The 17,474-nt window shown below is 35.9% G+C and overlaps 1 long non-coding RNA gene across 1 annotated transcript; it reads right to left on the bottom strand.

Moving 5' to 3' along the window:
* Positions 1–2,290: 2,290 nt before the first annotated feature.
* On the bottom strand, positions 2,291–13,350 carry LOC135155645 (uncharacterized). Its single transcript, XR_010294803.1, has 3 exons — positions 13,230–13,350; positions 6,209–6,328; positions 2,291–5,849 (listed from the first exon to the last, which is right to left on the bottom strand). It is a non-coding gene; the product is annotated as an uncharacterized LOC135155645 (long non-coding RNA).
* Between the last annotated feature and the right edge of the window lie 4,124 nt (positions 13,351–17,474).

Raw genomic sequence — 17,474 nt, 5'->3', positions numbered from 1 at the left:
TAAGTCCATAGGTGAGATTGTGCATCACAGACTGGAGATTGTTAGACCAGAGGGTGACGCTTTCATGCGTGCAGAGTCATCAAGGGATTCTGTTGAGCGGAGAAAACTGTCTAGATTTGAGTCTCTTGGCAGGTTCATGGTTGACGAGTGGAATACTATGTTCTTGATTTTTTTTTTTTCTTTCATCTGTGCTGATGACTTCTCTTCTGACGTACGGTGGGGCAATAATACAGAGCAGGTAAAGATTACCCACTTCTGTTAGTCGCAAGCAGCCAGTGATGGCTCTGCAAGCTCCATTCAAGACTTGGGGTCAATATAGCACCAAGGGCTGCGTACTCAGCAGTGGAGAAGCAAAGAGCAAGAGCTGTGGTACAGAAAGATTTGGCATCTGTCAATTCCCCATCTGTCTCCCAGCTTCTTCAGAATGATATTCCTTGCTCCAAATTTTGCATTTGTTTTGGCAGCATGTTCTTTCTATGAAAAAAAAGGTCTAGAATGACGCCAAGGTAGGTTTGCTTGTTACCAACTGACCCTCAGTTTTTGATCTGCTCTCTGTTTTTAAGGTGGAATACACTATAATTTGGGGGTCTTTTTGGATTGGCTCAGAGATGATTTATAGCACAGTAAGGAGTTAGACTTGCCAGATCATCACTGAGTTCGTTTTGGCACACTGATGACTGATTATTACTTTAGAGATTATTGCACAGTTCAATGTTTTCCCACTCCATTCAAGCAGTGATACAAAATTATGGCTGTAATTTCGATGTTCCAGCATTATTATATGAACAAATCATCATTACAAATACAGATGAGTATGTTTTAGCAATACTGTAGGGGTATCATCCCAATTACATCAGTTTTAGATATATTCTCAGACATATTTATTATACCATGGATGTCTTTAAAGATTTACATTACTTGATACTTGATGTAGTGATGCCTTTGGCAGCTCATACAGAAGCTATACTGGGATGATGAATAAAGTGAGCCACTGGAAGGAGCATCATGAAGTGCAGAGATGGTGATAGATATACATAGCAATTTTGTATATGTACAGTAAAACATGCTATGCTGAGTGCAAGTAAAAACCAAGCTTTTGACTTTAAATCATTTGGGATCCAACAGGGGGCTGCATCATTCTGATGGCAGGGAGAGCAGCCTCCTTGAAACTGGACATTCCTTTGGTGTTGGCAGCTGAGCTGGGTAGGTTGTTCCAGTTCCTTATCGTTCTTGGATAGAACGAGAACTTGAAGGGGTCCCCTTACAAAAAATTCCTGTAGTACTCTGTGATATGTACTGCAGGAAGTATCGCAGGAAAGTACTGCAGGAATTACGTGCACGTAATTTGGGACGGTACTACAGAAATGTACAACAGGAGTACAACAGGTCCGTGTCCTGTGATACTTCCTGTGGTAATAACCGCATAAGTATGGCAGGAAGTATGACAGGACACGATCACCACAACCGCTACAACCGCTACAACCACTACCACACTACTATTAGTACTACAGGACAGTATCACAGGATAGTATCACAGGATAGTATCACATGATAGTATGACAGGACAGTATGACAGGATAGTATGACAGGACAGTATGACAGGACAGTACTACAGGAATACCGCAGACCAGTATCACAGGGAAGTACTACAGAACAGTATCGCAGGACAGTACTACAGGAGTACCGCAGGCTTCTGGTACTGTGTCCTGTAGTACTGTCCTGTGATACTGGTCTAGTATTCCTGTAGTACTGTCCTGTGATACTGGTCTGGTATTCCTGTAGTACTGTCCTGTGATACTGGTCTGGTATTCCTGTAGTACTGTCCTGTGATACTATCCTGTGGTGATAAATAGTATCACAGGACAGTATGACAGGACAGTACTTTAGGAATTCCGCAGACCAGTATCACAGGAAAGTACTACAGAACAGTACTACAGGACAGTACTGCAGGAATACCAAGAGACCTTACCGCAGGACAATTCCTGCAGTACTGTCCTGTGGTATTCCTGTGATACTGTTCTTTGATATCTTCTGTGGCATTATTGGTCTCATCCTGCAGCCTTCTTGTGATACTTTACTGTGGTAATCCTGCAGGGGTATTCTTGTTGATTTCCCATGACAATCCTATGGTATTGTCCTGTAGTAGTCTGTGCGATTTTCTCACGACACCGTCCTGCACTGGTTTGTTAGGCGTAGTAGTTTGTAAGAATTTCCTGTGATCCAGCACAACAACTTTGACATCTTGACTAATGAAAAGAGGGGTGAAAAAACCCACAAATTTGCAAAGACGTTAAAAGCATATTCACATACCTTTATTATGTATGAGTTGTACTATGCACAGTATAGAACATCTTTGATATCATAAATGACTGCTAGAATAATGCAGTAACATTTCATCTTTAGGATAATACATGTACAAAGATTTATATCCACCAACATTGAGATGCCACATGAACTACTTTCACTATTCATACATTGCTGCCATTTTGAGATCACATAAAGAAAGCTAGATTCGACCCAGAATCCTTCCCTCTAACACAACAATAAGCGATTATTATTAATACCTTGGTCACATTCCTTGACCGGTTGCCTTACGGCGAGACAAAATCAGCAGTTTTAGGTATTCCTGTACAAACCACCCACGTGTAGCTGGTACAAGGATGATTAAGACTGCTAATTTTGACTCGACGTAAGGCCACGAGCCGGCGAATGTAACCAAGGCTTAACCAGTATTATGGTTGCAAAAAAACCTGTAATAGCTGAGCAATTGCATTTTCCCCTTCTTGTCAACACCCGATTGGCTTAATACTAAAAGCAGAACATCCTTTACTCAACCATGTTATGAAACAATGGATAACCACTTCTGCATGTACAGATAATGCATGGTGCACATACAGTAAGGGATGAAATTATGATGTGTTGATCACCAGTATAAACTTAAAGTACATGAACGTAATCATAATCACTTCATTTTGCTCAGAATTCACTTAAGTCCATAAATACTGAAAGATATTTTTGAATGAATTTCACATGATTTAGAACGTTCACCATAGGTTAGAAAAAATATGAACATAAGATTACTTTGCCAAAACGTAGATCAAATCTATTGAGACATTAACCTTTATGACATTGAATAGGCATATCATTTTACACAGTCTTCTTGTCTAAGAATTGCTCCAACTACGTATTGAAGGGTTATATATGAATGTAAGCATGAGCCCATCATAAACACGAAATTGCGGCATGTAATTTGATTTGCTACATGTCATAATTGATAACTAAATGACGTTCAATACTTGATGTTGCTACATAAAATAATTAAGGTCATGTGGCAACCTACTCGAGTCATTTAGTAATTTCAATTAGTATATGACCTAATTAATTATGACATATAGCTCAAAATTGACTTGAATAATTATGACCAATTTGATTGACCTCAATTATTTGAAGTAGCAACATCAATTATTTAACATAAGCACTCTCAATCGACGTGGAGTAACTCTTCTTTAGGTCATGTTACTATTCGAATTGGAACATGTCATTGTTTAGGTCATGCAGCAATTCAAATTACTTGCTCAAGTAAACAATTACAATTGTAATATCACGCAAAATGAATTAGCTGTACATGACATAATTCTGTTCTTTGATGGGCTTATGCTTCCATATATTAAGTAAATGGCTTTAATTCTTAATGATTATCCAAAAATTCATATACATAAAATAAACCAATATGAAGAGCATCATATCCAAAGTGATCACCAGTTCACCCAATGTTACAGTACAAAAATAAAAAGCTGATTTTCTTATGTACTTTCACACACGTTATACATGTGCACTGTATGTCACTTGACCCTGGCAGACAATAGAATTGACAAGCAGTGAGTCCTACATGTACATGTAGCTGCCTGGTTTGCATACTTTAATGTTATATGAATTTCAATCATGGCCATGTGCTGTTTATACACTAAATGGAGGGATCTTGTCATAATGTTATGTCAATTAAAAACTGAATAAAATCCCAATTATCCTGAATAGCTAGACTAGCCCCCTTGCAATGGACATTGTAATCTTGTTTTCTTTTACCTTTCATTATTTTTGAAAATTTTCATACAACTAGGGCTGGGACTAAAACCCGGGTACCCGAGTAGAAAAATCAATACCCGATACCCGAAAATTGCTCACCAGTATAATGTACATGTATTTGATTTGTATTGCGTAGTGTAAGACATGATTGTAACTCATCACAAAAGTACACAAGCCTCATTTTGAATATCAACAATTACCCTCTAAATATCCATAAATATACAAGTTTTCAAGTGATGATGATGTGACCGAGATCGTTCAATCATCGCCATGTTTCTTTTGCAGCGCAGTGACGTCATCCAGCCACTGCGACGCAAACCAATTTATGAATGAAAATATAGTAAGCATGCGCATTGCAAGCCTCAGCCCCACGCAGTATTACGTCAAAACAAGTCTGCAATACTCTGTCACCTCATACCAAAATCGACCTACGAAGCACCAGCCAATCACGTTCTTGTTACCATTTTTAGTTCATCATAAACCGAAAATGGGAACACGATCGTGATTGGCTGGCGCATTTGACGCTCCGAAACCCGGAAATCAATTGACTTTGTTCACGTAGCGATACAAACTCACGAACACGATGTTATAACGACGCTACTTCGTAAGATTTTGACGGAAAAGCAAGAAGTAATAAAAATTTGCTTACCTGTGCAGTATCGGTGAGAAAACCTTTTATAATTCATATGATATATAGGAAAGTGGAATTCTAGGTCGATTTTGGTACGAGGTGACAGAGTATTGAAACTTGTTTCGATGGAATACTGCATGGGGCACGGGAGGCTTGCAATGCGCATGCTTACTATATTTTCATTCATAAATTGGCTTGCATCGCATTGGCTTGATGACGTCACCTATGGGGTTTTTCCACCAGTCATATTTCAAGTGACATGATTTTCAGGTACCCACCCGAAAATTACCACGGGTACCCGAAGAGAAAAAACCCGAAAGTCCCAGGCCTACATACAACTCTTTGGGTTTTTTTATACTTTATCAAAACTTTTATGATTATAAATGTAATTAAATAATTTGACTTTAATCTTGATAAATGTATATTACTGGTATACTAATTGTGAATTTTTTGCAAGAAACAGTATTTGTGTTGGATTAATACATAAAAATGTTGCGAAATTTCGGAACAGCGTACCCAGGCATCACAAATTTGGTCTCAAAAGATGTGCAAGACTTGAAAGTAAAAAGGCAGCTAACAGCCTCCCAGTTATTAACCCTTAGTTAAATTGGACCAATTTGACCCCCCCCCCCTTCCAAAAATTTTGCGACCATGCTGTCGCACAATTTTTTTAAAACATGCCTCTTTCTAGTCTTGTGCATCTTTTGAGACCAATCTTGTGTCACCCGGTATGTGGTTCTGTAATAACATGACATTAAAGTACATGTCATACCAAAAATTGCTCAAAAACGTGATTTTGTGTACAAAGTCAATGCAATAGAGGAAAAAGTATGATTTTGTATTCTAATTACGCATAAATTAGTATTATCACTTAATAACAATTTGCGTGAAATAATTTACAATTTAATTTTGTAAATTATGCCCTAGACAACCCATGTGCCAATGTTAGACGCGATTGTGCGGTCAAGATCTCAAGGAAGGGGGGGGGGCCCTGGAAACCCCCCCCCCCCTCCCCCGGCCATATCAACTCCCAAAATACCCTGGCCTTAGTTGACTTTCTGGCTCCTCTTGAGTAGTCACCATTCATTGGACAGCTTGTTTTTATCCACGTCTGTATAGCACGAGGCAGCTTAATCTGTAGAAAAAAAACACACGTACCATTACGATAACATGAACAACATAAAAATAAAAGAAATAAGGTGTTTTGCCACCATCTAGATCTCTTTTCACAAGTACATACCTATCGGATCATGAGGTCCTTGCGGCTATCTCTCTTAGCATATTCTTGCTTATAAAAGCAAACTAAGCCGAAGAGTGACAAACAATTTATAATGCAAACAAATTGTCATAAGCACATATTGAAACTCTTTAATAAAAAAATGAAGAATAAATCTACATCTTCTAACAAGGATTACACTGTATGCCACTGCATGAATACAATCTGCTTAATTTTGCAATTATAATATCTACTGAAGTGAATGCCTATATAATCACCTTTTATGAACTCCAACCGTGTCTTGTACAAGAACATGGCCTTTTCTGTGTACGCCTGTAGTATCTTTCCCACATAATGCTGGACTTGCTGCTCGATCATCCAGAGATCCCTCTTTGAATCTTTAATGAAATGAAATGAATTTGAGTGACATAGTAAAATTTTATTTGCAGATTAATACAAATACATGATGTAATAAAAATACATGATAAAACTTCTTCATTTCCATATTTCAGTGTTACAATTCAGGTGCAAAGAGTCATATTCTTTAATAATATTCAACATAAAATCAATGAAAACTAGTGCTGTTGTCGATAGGCCTCATATCGACATTGATGTCGACATACGAAGGATTTTCACAATTCCGACATGTCGACATGCACGCACCCACATCGACATGTAAACATAAAATAAAAAGGGGTCTAGCCTACAATCACGAGTGTAAAGATTAGCTGAAAAGTTAGAAGCATTTATCCACAGTAATTGGCGCGATTAAAAGGTTTATTCAGCTTAGCAGCGCATTAAATGAAAAAAGAATACCTGCGAGCTGTGCGGCAGTAGAAATACGTCAGTGCAGGGCCGGCCTGCCCGATCGAGCCGCCCTTGATATCCCGCTATAGCGAGAGTAGCATTCACCGTACCCATCCACGGAAATATGTACCCATCGCGCGCTATTCACCGTGCTTGATAATACGTTGCTCCTCAATGCATTACTTTTCACATAAACGTGAGCAGCAGCGAACACGTGTTTTTGTCAAAGTTGTGACCGCCGCAATTGAGCGCTTACTTCATATCACGAAGTCACAGAAAACTTCCCTTCATTTGTTTGGAGATCGTTGCACGGATCGCCGCGGAAGTGATACTGAAATTATCGGTCGATTTTCATTATTTTTCATTGTCAAATTGAGGAGCTTGCGTTTGCAGCACATGGTACCAGCGTACACTACGCAATGATCACTGTTGTAATTGGTGATTCTCAAATTGGCTACGAGTGTTATTGAGCAATGCTTTCGAGACCGGATCCTGGTACAAAAACTTGATTCTCCAGAAAAAAAATGTGGATTAAATCGGTGATTTTGGAAGCTCAATTCCCGAACTGAGCCTGTATTATATAGATCTAGTGTGGGGATATCACTCGTGTCAAGGTGAATATATTTGATTGAGAGTGTTGTTCCACGATCGAATGCTTTTTTTTATGTTAGGGAGCCCAGGCTAAATTACGGTCCCTTTTTCATGTCGACATTGTCGATGTCGGGATTAATTTTTAAGCGACATGTCGACATGGATTTTTGTTCCCGACAACAGCACTAATGAAAACATTAAAAGTAGAGGAGCATTTTAACCTTACTCACAGTCTGTTATTGTCGCTAAAGTCTTTACAATAAGAAGATTGGACACTTTGCCGACATCGCGTAATGCTTTGCATCGATTTACATGTATAATAGTCTTTGTGCCTAGTCTTTTCTATGTAGTGTCTTTAATATGTAGATAAAACATGCATCCTTTAGCTAATTAGACGAACAATTTTGGAAATTAAAGACGGATCCATATTTTATCAACCGGAAGAGAAATTAGTGCTTAAATGAAGCTATTTGAGGGATATTGATGATATTTAGGGTGAATTGACTTCACATCTTTTCGTAAGTTTGTCATGTTCATAGAAGGCCGGACTTGATTTTATAGAAACCTCTTTTAAATTTGTGGGATTGCCTACCTCGAGTGAAGTTTGTGCAGGCTCCACTCCACTTCACTATTGCTACACTACGCTCCACCTACCCAAATTTTGAGACCGTGAACTGGATCTGATATTCCGAGTGACAAAAAGTGGGATTTTATGGGGGGGGGGATATAAAATTCATGCAACATCACGCTCTTTAAAAAAATTAAAACTAATATTCTTCCTGCACACAAAGTCTCAGTTCTTCTCCATGCCTCTATCCGTCTCAAAATTGATGATTTAGAGCCAACATGAAGTTTCTCACACGTATCAATATTCAATACATCGCATGCGTGTGAGGTCGGTCGGGTCAGACCAGACCCGGTATCTCGCGCATATTGCATCCGCATGCAATGTTTTGAAATCGGCAGCGAATTATAAATATGTGTGAGGAACTTCATGTTGGCTCTAAATCACCAATTTTGAGACTGATAAAAGCATGGAACTAAATGAAACTTTGTGTAAAGTAAGAATATTAGTTTTAATTCTTTTTAAAAATCAAGATGTTGCATGAATTTTATATTCCCCACCCCCATAAAATCCCACCTCTGTCACTCAGAATATCAGATCGAGTTCATGGTCTCGAAGTTCCCGTCTGTAACGTTGGCGAAGAACAATAGAAAACAAGATGGCGGCGTAAACATCGGGCAAGTCTCTTCCGTCTAATCATGATATTTTTCTCATTTTCTTAAAATGAATTTCTTCTTCAAAAATAACAACGAGAGCGTAGAAATGTTGGAAATTAAGTTTTATCCCATGTACATGATTTAGGTCTAGATCTTTTAGAAGGAAAGTAGAAATCTCGGGGGTGAAAGTTTCAAGTTTTGGCTTCCTCTGTGTGGGTATATGAGAAAGGATCCCTGGCTTCATATGAGAGTGACCTTACGTTAGTAAATGATTTTCACTCTCTAGAAGCCGCCTGGCTAGGCCTACACTATGGCACGCTCATAGAGAATCAATTAAATATATATTTCACTTATAAAATATATGTTTCTCTTTCACTTAACCATTTCACTCAAAGAAATTTATATTTCACTTTTAAAAATATATTCCACTTTATCAAAAAAATATATTTCACTTTAAAAAAATGTTTCACTTTAAAAAATAATATGTTTTACTTTAAAAAAATATATATATATTTCCCTTTCCCCCAAAAAATATATTTCACTTTTCAAGAAAATATATTTCACTTTTCAAAAAAAATATATTTCACTTTTAAAATAAATATATTTCACTTTTCAAAAAAAATATATTTCACTTTTCAAGAAAATACATTTTACTTTTCTACAAAATATGTTTCACTTTTTTAAAAATATATATTTCACTTTTCCAAAAAAATATACTTCACTTAAAAAAATATATTTCACTTTTCCAAAAAAATACATTTCACTTTTAAAAAAAAATATGTTTTACTTTTCAAAAAAAAAAACATTTCGCTTTTCAAATAATATATTTCACTTTTCAAAAAAAATATATTTTACTTTTCAAAAAAATACATTTCACTTTTCCAAAAAAATATGTTTCACTTTTTCAAAAAAAATATATTTCTTTTCGACAAAGAATCATTTCACCTGTTCCATTTTAATTGTGAGAGAATACAAATCCTTTCGCATTCGTTGGATAACACATACATGGTGTGCCTTACTGCACGTGAAAATCCATTCCTCTCTCGCTCCGTATTACATTTCACTCTTGTTGCAAAATTCATTTCACTCAATTGCAAAAAATACGTTCCTCTTTTTTCTCGGCCTGTAGGCGGCGCACACCATTGTTGGTGGGACGAGGACAATGCACCACGAGGTGGGCCCATAAACACAAATCGTAAAGTTTGAATTTATCGCTGATTACGCTCAATAGCCAGTGCAAACAGCTGTTGCATTCGGCCCTATGATCAATCACTAACCTTAGCACGGTCTGGCTATACGTAATAGGTCCATGGTTTTGTAGGCATGCATGAGACATGAATACTTTATACAATACGGAGCTGAATGGTCAAGGTATAAGTGTTGAAATTTCCCTTTTCTCCCTTCCGTCTGTTTTTTTTACTTCATTGACATACGATGATCGTAATGATTGATGAAATGAAGCTTACAAAAAGCTACATTTCACTGGTCAACTCGCTTGTACCTGCACTGCAAAACCAAATTCTCTCCATTTTGTATGAGACATGAATGGGGGGGTCCCCATCCTTAGAACAGACATAAAAAGTGAGTATACGGGATTGAAGTTGGGTGATGACATCGTCGCTTTCGGTGGACATTCTCGGCTAACACCTCAGAGATGTATACTAATTACGCGTTATTAGTATATATCTCTAACACCATGGACCTATTACGATGCTAACACCAACCTTTTTGGGTTGAGCGATGACGTCATCACCCAACTTCAGTCCCGTATACTCACGTTTTATGTCTGTTCTAAAGATGGTGACCCCCCCCCCCTTCATGTCTCGGACAAAATGGAGAGAATTTGGTTTTGCAGTGCAGGTACAAGTGAGTTGACCAGTGTAATGTAGCTTTTTGTAAGCTTCATTTCATCAATCATTACGACCATCGTATGTCAATGAAGTAAAAGACAGACAGAATGGAGAAAAGGGAAATTTCAACACTTATACCTTGACCATTCAGCTCCGTAGATAGTGTATGTATCATGCCTCATGCCTACAAAACGTTGTAGCCAGACCGGCCGTGCTAAGGTTAGCGATTGATCATAGGGCCGAATGCAACAGCTGATTGCACCGGTTATTGTGTTTGTATTCTAGTTCAGTGGGTCCACCTCGTGGTCGTGGTGCATTCTCGTGCACGTGGGAAAGTGATGTAATTGGGTTCGCTGGTATTCCCATATCCTCGTTATTTTGTGTGTTGCAACCGCATTCATGATTTCTCCCCTCAGCACAGCGAAAATTTTGCAACCATCTCTTTTCCTCGTCCCACAAACAATGGTGTGCGCCGCCTACAGGCCGAGAAAAAAGAGGAACGTATTTTTTTGCAATTGAGTGAAATGAATTTGCAACATGAGTGAAATGTTTTTCGCAGCGAGAGGAATGGATATTCACGTGAGGAACGAATTTTACGTACGGTCCAATACGGCAGCCGTATGTGTTATCCAACAAAAGTGAAAGGATTTGTTTTCTCTCAGATTTAAAATGTAACAAGTGAAACTAGATTTTAATTCGTCGTGCGGAGGAATTAGGTGGTCTGTCGTAGATACAGAGATAAACAGACATAATTATTTAAACAAATGAGTGGATATAAGTATGAAAGATAAATAGACAGACAGATAGACATACATATTTAAACAGATACATATAAAAAAGATAGATAAATAGATAGATAGATCGATGGATGGAGAGATAAATGGATAGATCAATAGAAGATAGATATATATTAATAAAAGGGATTAATATATAGATAGATATAAACAGATAAATATAGGTATTAGATAGATAGACAGATAGGCATTAGATAGATATTGATTGACGATAAAAAATACGATGAGGAGGATGATGCTGATGATTGATGGCAAATATGATGATGATGATAACGGTGATTATGATATTATATTTGATATACACATAGATTCAGAGACAGATAGATACATACGCAGATAGATAAACAGATGGATAGATATATAGATAGAGAGAAAATAGATTGATATAGTTATTGATAGATAGACAGATAGAATAACATATTTAACAGATTTAATAGATAGATATTAAATAGATAAACAGACAAATAAACAGACATAATTATTTAAACAGATCAATAGATATTATATTAAAAAACAGATAGACATACATATTTTGAACAGATAGACATAAGATAGATAGATAGATAACGATAAATAGGCAGATAGATAGATAGATAGATAGATAGATAGATAAAGATAAATAGGCAGATAGATAGAAATTAAGACAGATATACAGACATTTAAACAGCCGGATAAATCATTAGATAGATAGATAGATTGAATGATAAATAAACAGATATAGACATATTAAAATAAATAAATAGATATTAGATAGATAGATAGATAAAGAGACAGACAGATAGATAGATAGACAGACATATTTAAACAGATAATTGTTAGACAGTTTGATAGAAAAATAAATAGTTCGAGAGATAGATAGATAAATAGACAGACAGATAGATGGATAGATAGATAGATTTAAACAGATAGATATATATTAGGCAGAGAGATAGATATATCATGTAGGTAGATAGATAGATAGATGAATTTTACGTACGGTCTAATACGGCAGCCGCATGTGTTATCCAACAAAAGTGAAAGGATTTGTTTTCTCTCAAAATTAAAATGTAATAAGTGAAATGATTCTTTTCAAAAGTGAAACATATTTTTTTGGAAAAGTGAAATATATTATTTTTTGAAAAGTGAAATATATTTTTTTGAAAAGTGAAATATATTTTTTGGAAAAGTGAAATATATTTTTTTTGAAAAGTGAAATATATTTTTTTGAAAAGTGAAATATATATTTTTTTGAAAAGTGAAATGTATTTTTTTGAAAAGTGAAATATATTTTTTGGAAAAGTGAAATATATTTTTTTTGAAAAGTGAAATATATTTTTTTGAAAAGTGAAATATATTTTTTTTGAAAAGTGAAATATATTTTTTTTGAAAAGTGAAATATATTTTTTTGAAAAGTGAAATATATTTTTTTGAAAAGTGAAATATATTTTTTTGAAAAGTGAAATATATTTTTTTTATAAAAGTGAAATATATTTTTTTGAAAAGTGAAATATAAATTTCTTTGAGTGAAATGGTTTAGTAGAAGAGAAACATATTTTGTTCAAGTGAAATATATATACAATTGTTTCCCTATGGGCGTGCCATACTACACGGCTACAGCCATTCCCGATCACGATATTTTGAAAAGTGGTGGATATATTATTGACTTCGAAATGTGACTGAGAGACTTGTCATGACATTTGGGAACAAATATTGGTGATGAGGTATGCTGGTAATCGGCCGGTGCGAAACTGCATTAGCGCCCACCCCTGACCTGGCTACAATCATGACAATACAAACATCCTCACCGCCGCCATCAATACTACTAGCCAGCCGTTGGCCGTCCCCGGCCGCGCACACCGCAGATCAGCCCCCATCCGTTAAGCAATCGGGAACAACGGCAGTGCAGTGGCCGTACGGTAATGATTAAAAAGTCTTCTTCTTCTTCTTCTTCTTTGTAGTCTGCTTCCTTCAATCCTGAAGATTCTTGCAGAACTTGGTGAAGTCGAAGAAATTTAAGTGCATGCCGTGCCAAACTACGAAAAATGGATCTAACTTACTGTTTAGCCTGTTGTGTGAATGTCTTAAGAAGTCGTTGTCCGAATCTGATCCATATTCTGTTAGTTTTTGTTGAAATATTGACGGCCTTCTTCATCAAGCTTCGGGTTCAGCTGAGCAGTTACGAGCGTTTTTTTTTCAAATGGCGGAACCGGAAACACGTATACAGTCCGTGCGTTTGTACGGGGAGCTCGGAGGGGGGTCTTACTTTTTACTTGGCAACCAGACAATTTGACTATTTTCGCCATCATATATATCATATTATTAACGTAAAGTAATTGAATAAAGTAAAATTCAAATATTTATTTCTTCTTCCTTTCTTTTTCTTTTCTATGTCTTTTAATTTTTTTCTTTCTCTTTATTCTTTTTTTTAATATAAGGATAGGATTTAAAAACATGTCTCACAATTTTACTGAAAAATATGTTATATAGGCCTATTAGTATGCAAGTAGGATGACAAAGAAAGCAATGAGGAAAATCACAGCTCCAATCCTATGTATTTTTAATTTTATTTCTTTTCAAAAACACACATTTTATCCTTTCTTGCGATCGAAGGAAAGATCCCTTTATAAGGTTCAAGTAGTAAAAGAAAATAATCTTAGATCCGGCAGTGCCGGCAGGGTATTTTGATAAGGGGTGGAGGAGCAAGACAAGCAAATATAAAGATACCATTTTGAAGCGAAACATAAGAAAAGATAATAACTTTGCCAACGAGGTAAAAAATAATATGACATCGGTCGTGACACTTTAAGGATGGAAAATAGTTTGAAAATATATAGATACAAACTTCATACAAATTAGAAAAAAGAAGCAAAATAAACTGCCATCATATGTGAACAGAGATACAAGATTGTTCTTGCAATTAAAAAACATATTTACAAACTATATATAGCTTCGCATCATAAAAATAGATTGAAAATATACAAATTTATTTGATTTAAAAAGAAATAGATATAAACCAGCCTGGCTAACATATTGCAAGGTTGCAAAGATATAAACCGGGGATATAAAGCAAAAAATAGGCCTTAAAATGGAAATTAAATATCCTATTTTTAGTTTATCCTATTCCACCTGTAAAAAATATTGTGAATAGGAGAACAAATATTGAAGTAATTTTATTTGTAAAAATATATTTGTAAGAAAAAAGGTCCTTTTTACTAAAAAAATAAATAAATAAATAGATGGGAAACTTGGAAAAATGTATTTTCTCGCAATAAAAACTTCAAGGGGCCAGTATCGCATTAAAACTTGGTTATCAAACATGTAAAACAAAATCTTAGATAGCATTTTAACTGAGATTTATTTTTTAATCAACATTCAACGCTGAACTTTCTTATGTTAATTGTTTATCAATATTTTGTGAAAACAGATAGTGTGCACATCGTCATGAATATTCATTTGGTGGGCTGATGATGTGACATTCCCATTTTCCTTTTTTAATGTTAGATATGAAATTATGATTATCTATTTTTTTCAATACATGTGTAAATAATGTGTCTCCATTGTAAAGTTGCTGCATTAAATAACTAATGCGGTTAATCAGTTGTCATTCCAATTGTTTAAGTTCTTGGTAGAAATATGTTGAATAAACCTAATTTCATATAATGTACAAAAGAACATGGGATATGACATCATCAGCCCACCTAATGAATATTCATGAGACATGCCTAAATAAAACTGTTTCATGGGAATATTGCAAATCCTTAAAATTCAACTTAACTTCGTTATTTGTCATCCGATTTTGAATAAATTTTAAGCATTTTGCTTTGTGAATTTTACTCTATTTATTGATTATCTCTAGCCTTGACCTCCCCTTCAATTATTTTCTTGTATTGTTAGAAAGAGATGGATGAAGTAGAATAATACGTTCATGCTTATATTTTTATTCATTACAATATCTCTTTGAAATTCAACCCGGCTTCCTCACAACCATGGGTGTCGATCGGTATTCTTGGTTGGGGGGATGATTGACACAAATATTCATGTGGATGGGGATCTTTCAATATTACCCCCACTAAAATCACAAGTTAGGACATTTGGGAGTGGTTGATATGCATGGTGCTCTTGGAAATTCCTTCATTGTTGCAGTGTACTGTATTTATATAACTTTTTTTAAATTCAATTTGTGTTACAAGTAAGCCCAGTGGTGTACCGTGGGTCATGGCATTGGGGGGCACCAGCAAAAAGTTTGAGTCACTTATGAGCGTGCAAAGCGCGCTCAGTTGCCAGGTAAACTGACCTAATATACATTTTAAGGACAGTGCCATATATTAAACAGATATGTATCTCACAGATGAAATAATGCGAGCGCGAAGCGCGAGCTTAAAATTTTTTGATATTCGGACGTAAAAAGGGACATTATAATCAACTTTTTGTAATCATGATACGTATCTGTCTCGCTAAACAATGCGAGCGCGAAGCACGAGCTGAATTTTGTATATATTGACCCCAAAAAGGGAGATTTTAAGGACTATATTTAAGGAATCTACTTCATATCTCACCACAGTCATCTGATGCGAGTGCTAAGCGCTTGCTGATTTTGTTAGAATTACACATGAAACACTTGAAGTCATTGTAATCATGATTGTTAACATAGGCATCTCAATAATCAAATATTGCGAGCGCGAAGCACGAGTTGAAAATTTTGGAAATTCAGACCTGAAAAGGGGCATTCTAAAGCTTGTTTGTAGGAATTCACTAAGACCATACGTATTTCATTAACCAAATGATGCGAGCGCGAAGCGCGACCTGAAATTTTTTTATATTGAGATCAGAAAAAGGGACATTTTAAGGACTGATTCTAGGAATTCATGGAGAGCAGACATATCTCACTAATGCCAACATAAGCACGGACAAGAAATGTTTTATATTAAGACCTTAAAATGTGGCAATCACTTTAAGTAGTCATGAAAAGAAGCATACTATTGCACATAAAATAATAATTCGAAGTGCGAGGAAGTATATTGAAAACAGGTGCATAAACATTTCATTCTTTTTCATCTTGAACCTCCACCCATCTGTTTAAAAGTCCTGGAAAAGAATGTTTTATTTAATAACAATATACACAAATTGCGAGGGAAACAAATTGATTGATGGCATACTTTAATCATCACTATAATCACCATTATCAAACTTTTCATTTTTTCATCATCATTATTACAATTTTTCTACCCTGAATTATTGGGGGGGGGGGGATGATAATACAGGCCATCCCCCCCCCACTTGAAATATTGGGGGGGATATATCCCCCCCATCCCCCCCCGTGATCGACACCCATGCTCACAACCATTAAGCTCTAAGAGTGTTAGGTGTGTCCTGTATATTTCAACACGTACCCTTTTAAATGTAGTCAATTTTTTTATTATTCATCCTGCATGTTTTTTTTTATGAAAAATAAGTGGCGAACAAACAAAACAAAAATGATAATTGAAATTTAAAAGAGCGCATGAAAAAGAAATAACCCTGAAAACGAACAATAGTCCTCAAAATATAAGTTGCCCATTTTGGGGTCAATAATTTTTCGCATTTTTCAGTTCGCGCTTTGCTCCTAGTTTTGATCTAGTACGTATAGTACCCTTTCTCGTAGAAATAGAAGCTATCAAACTTAAAACCTCTGAGTCTCAGTAGGCATAACCCCCCCCCCCCTCGCTGATATAGACCTACACAATGGGACAGGGTGAAATATAATTTTGAAATAGGGCCTATATGTCACAATCTAGCTATCACAAAATTAAATTTTCATATAAAAAATTGTACTTTTTAAAATGAATGGTGCCCTTTTAAGCCATATGGCCTTCTAAAAATATAAGACTCAATACGCTACTGACCTCTCCCGAAACTGAAGAAAAAAGATAAATCCCTCACTGGAAAAAAAAAAAATAGTCTGTGGTACAAACAGGGCTTCCATACAAGTACTGAAGGAAACTAAATTTTTCATGTACTGTACCACAGAAAATACACCATAGCGTCTGTGATACAGTTTCAGTCATATTTCTGGGGTGGCTGCATGAGAAGTACCGCAGGAAATTTTGAAAGTATAGCACTGGGGTTGCCATAGAATTTTAGAAGTGCCTATATTGAGTCCTGCAGGAAATTTCAAAATTTTCATTTACCACAGAAGTATCACAGGGTTTCCATAGAAGTGCCTTTAATAGGATCGAGTACTGCAGGAAATTTCAAAATGTTCATGTACCACAGAAGTATCACAGGGTTTCCATAGAAGTGCGTAGTAATAGGAGTACTGCAGG

The sequence above is a fragment of the Lytechinus pictus genome, chromosome 10 (assembly GCF_037042905.1).
Source record: "Lytechinus pictus isolate F3 Inbred chromosome 10, Lp3.0, whole genome shotgun sequence".
NCBI lineage: Eukaryota > Metazoa > Echinodermata > Echinoidea > Temnopleuroida > Toxopneustidae > Lytechinus > Lytechinus pictus.
The sequence above is the reverse complement of the archived record's forward strand: the minus strand, read 5'-3'. Positions and strand labels throughout refer to the sequence as shown.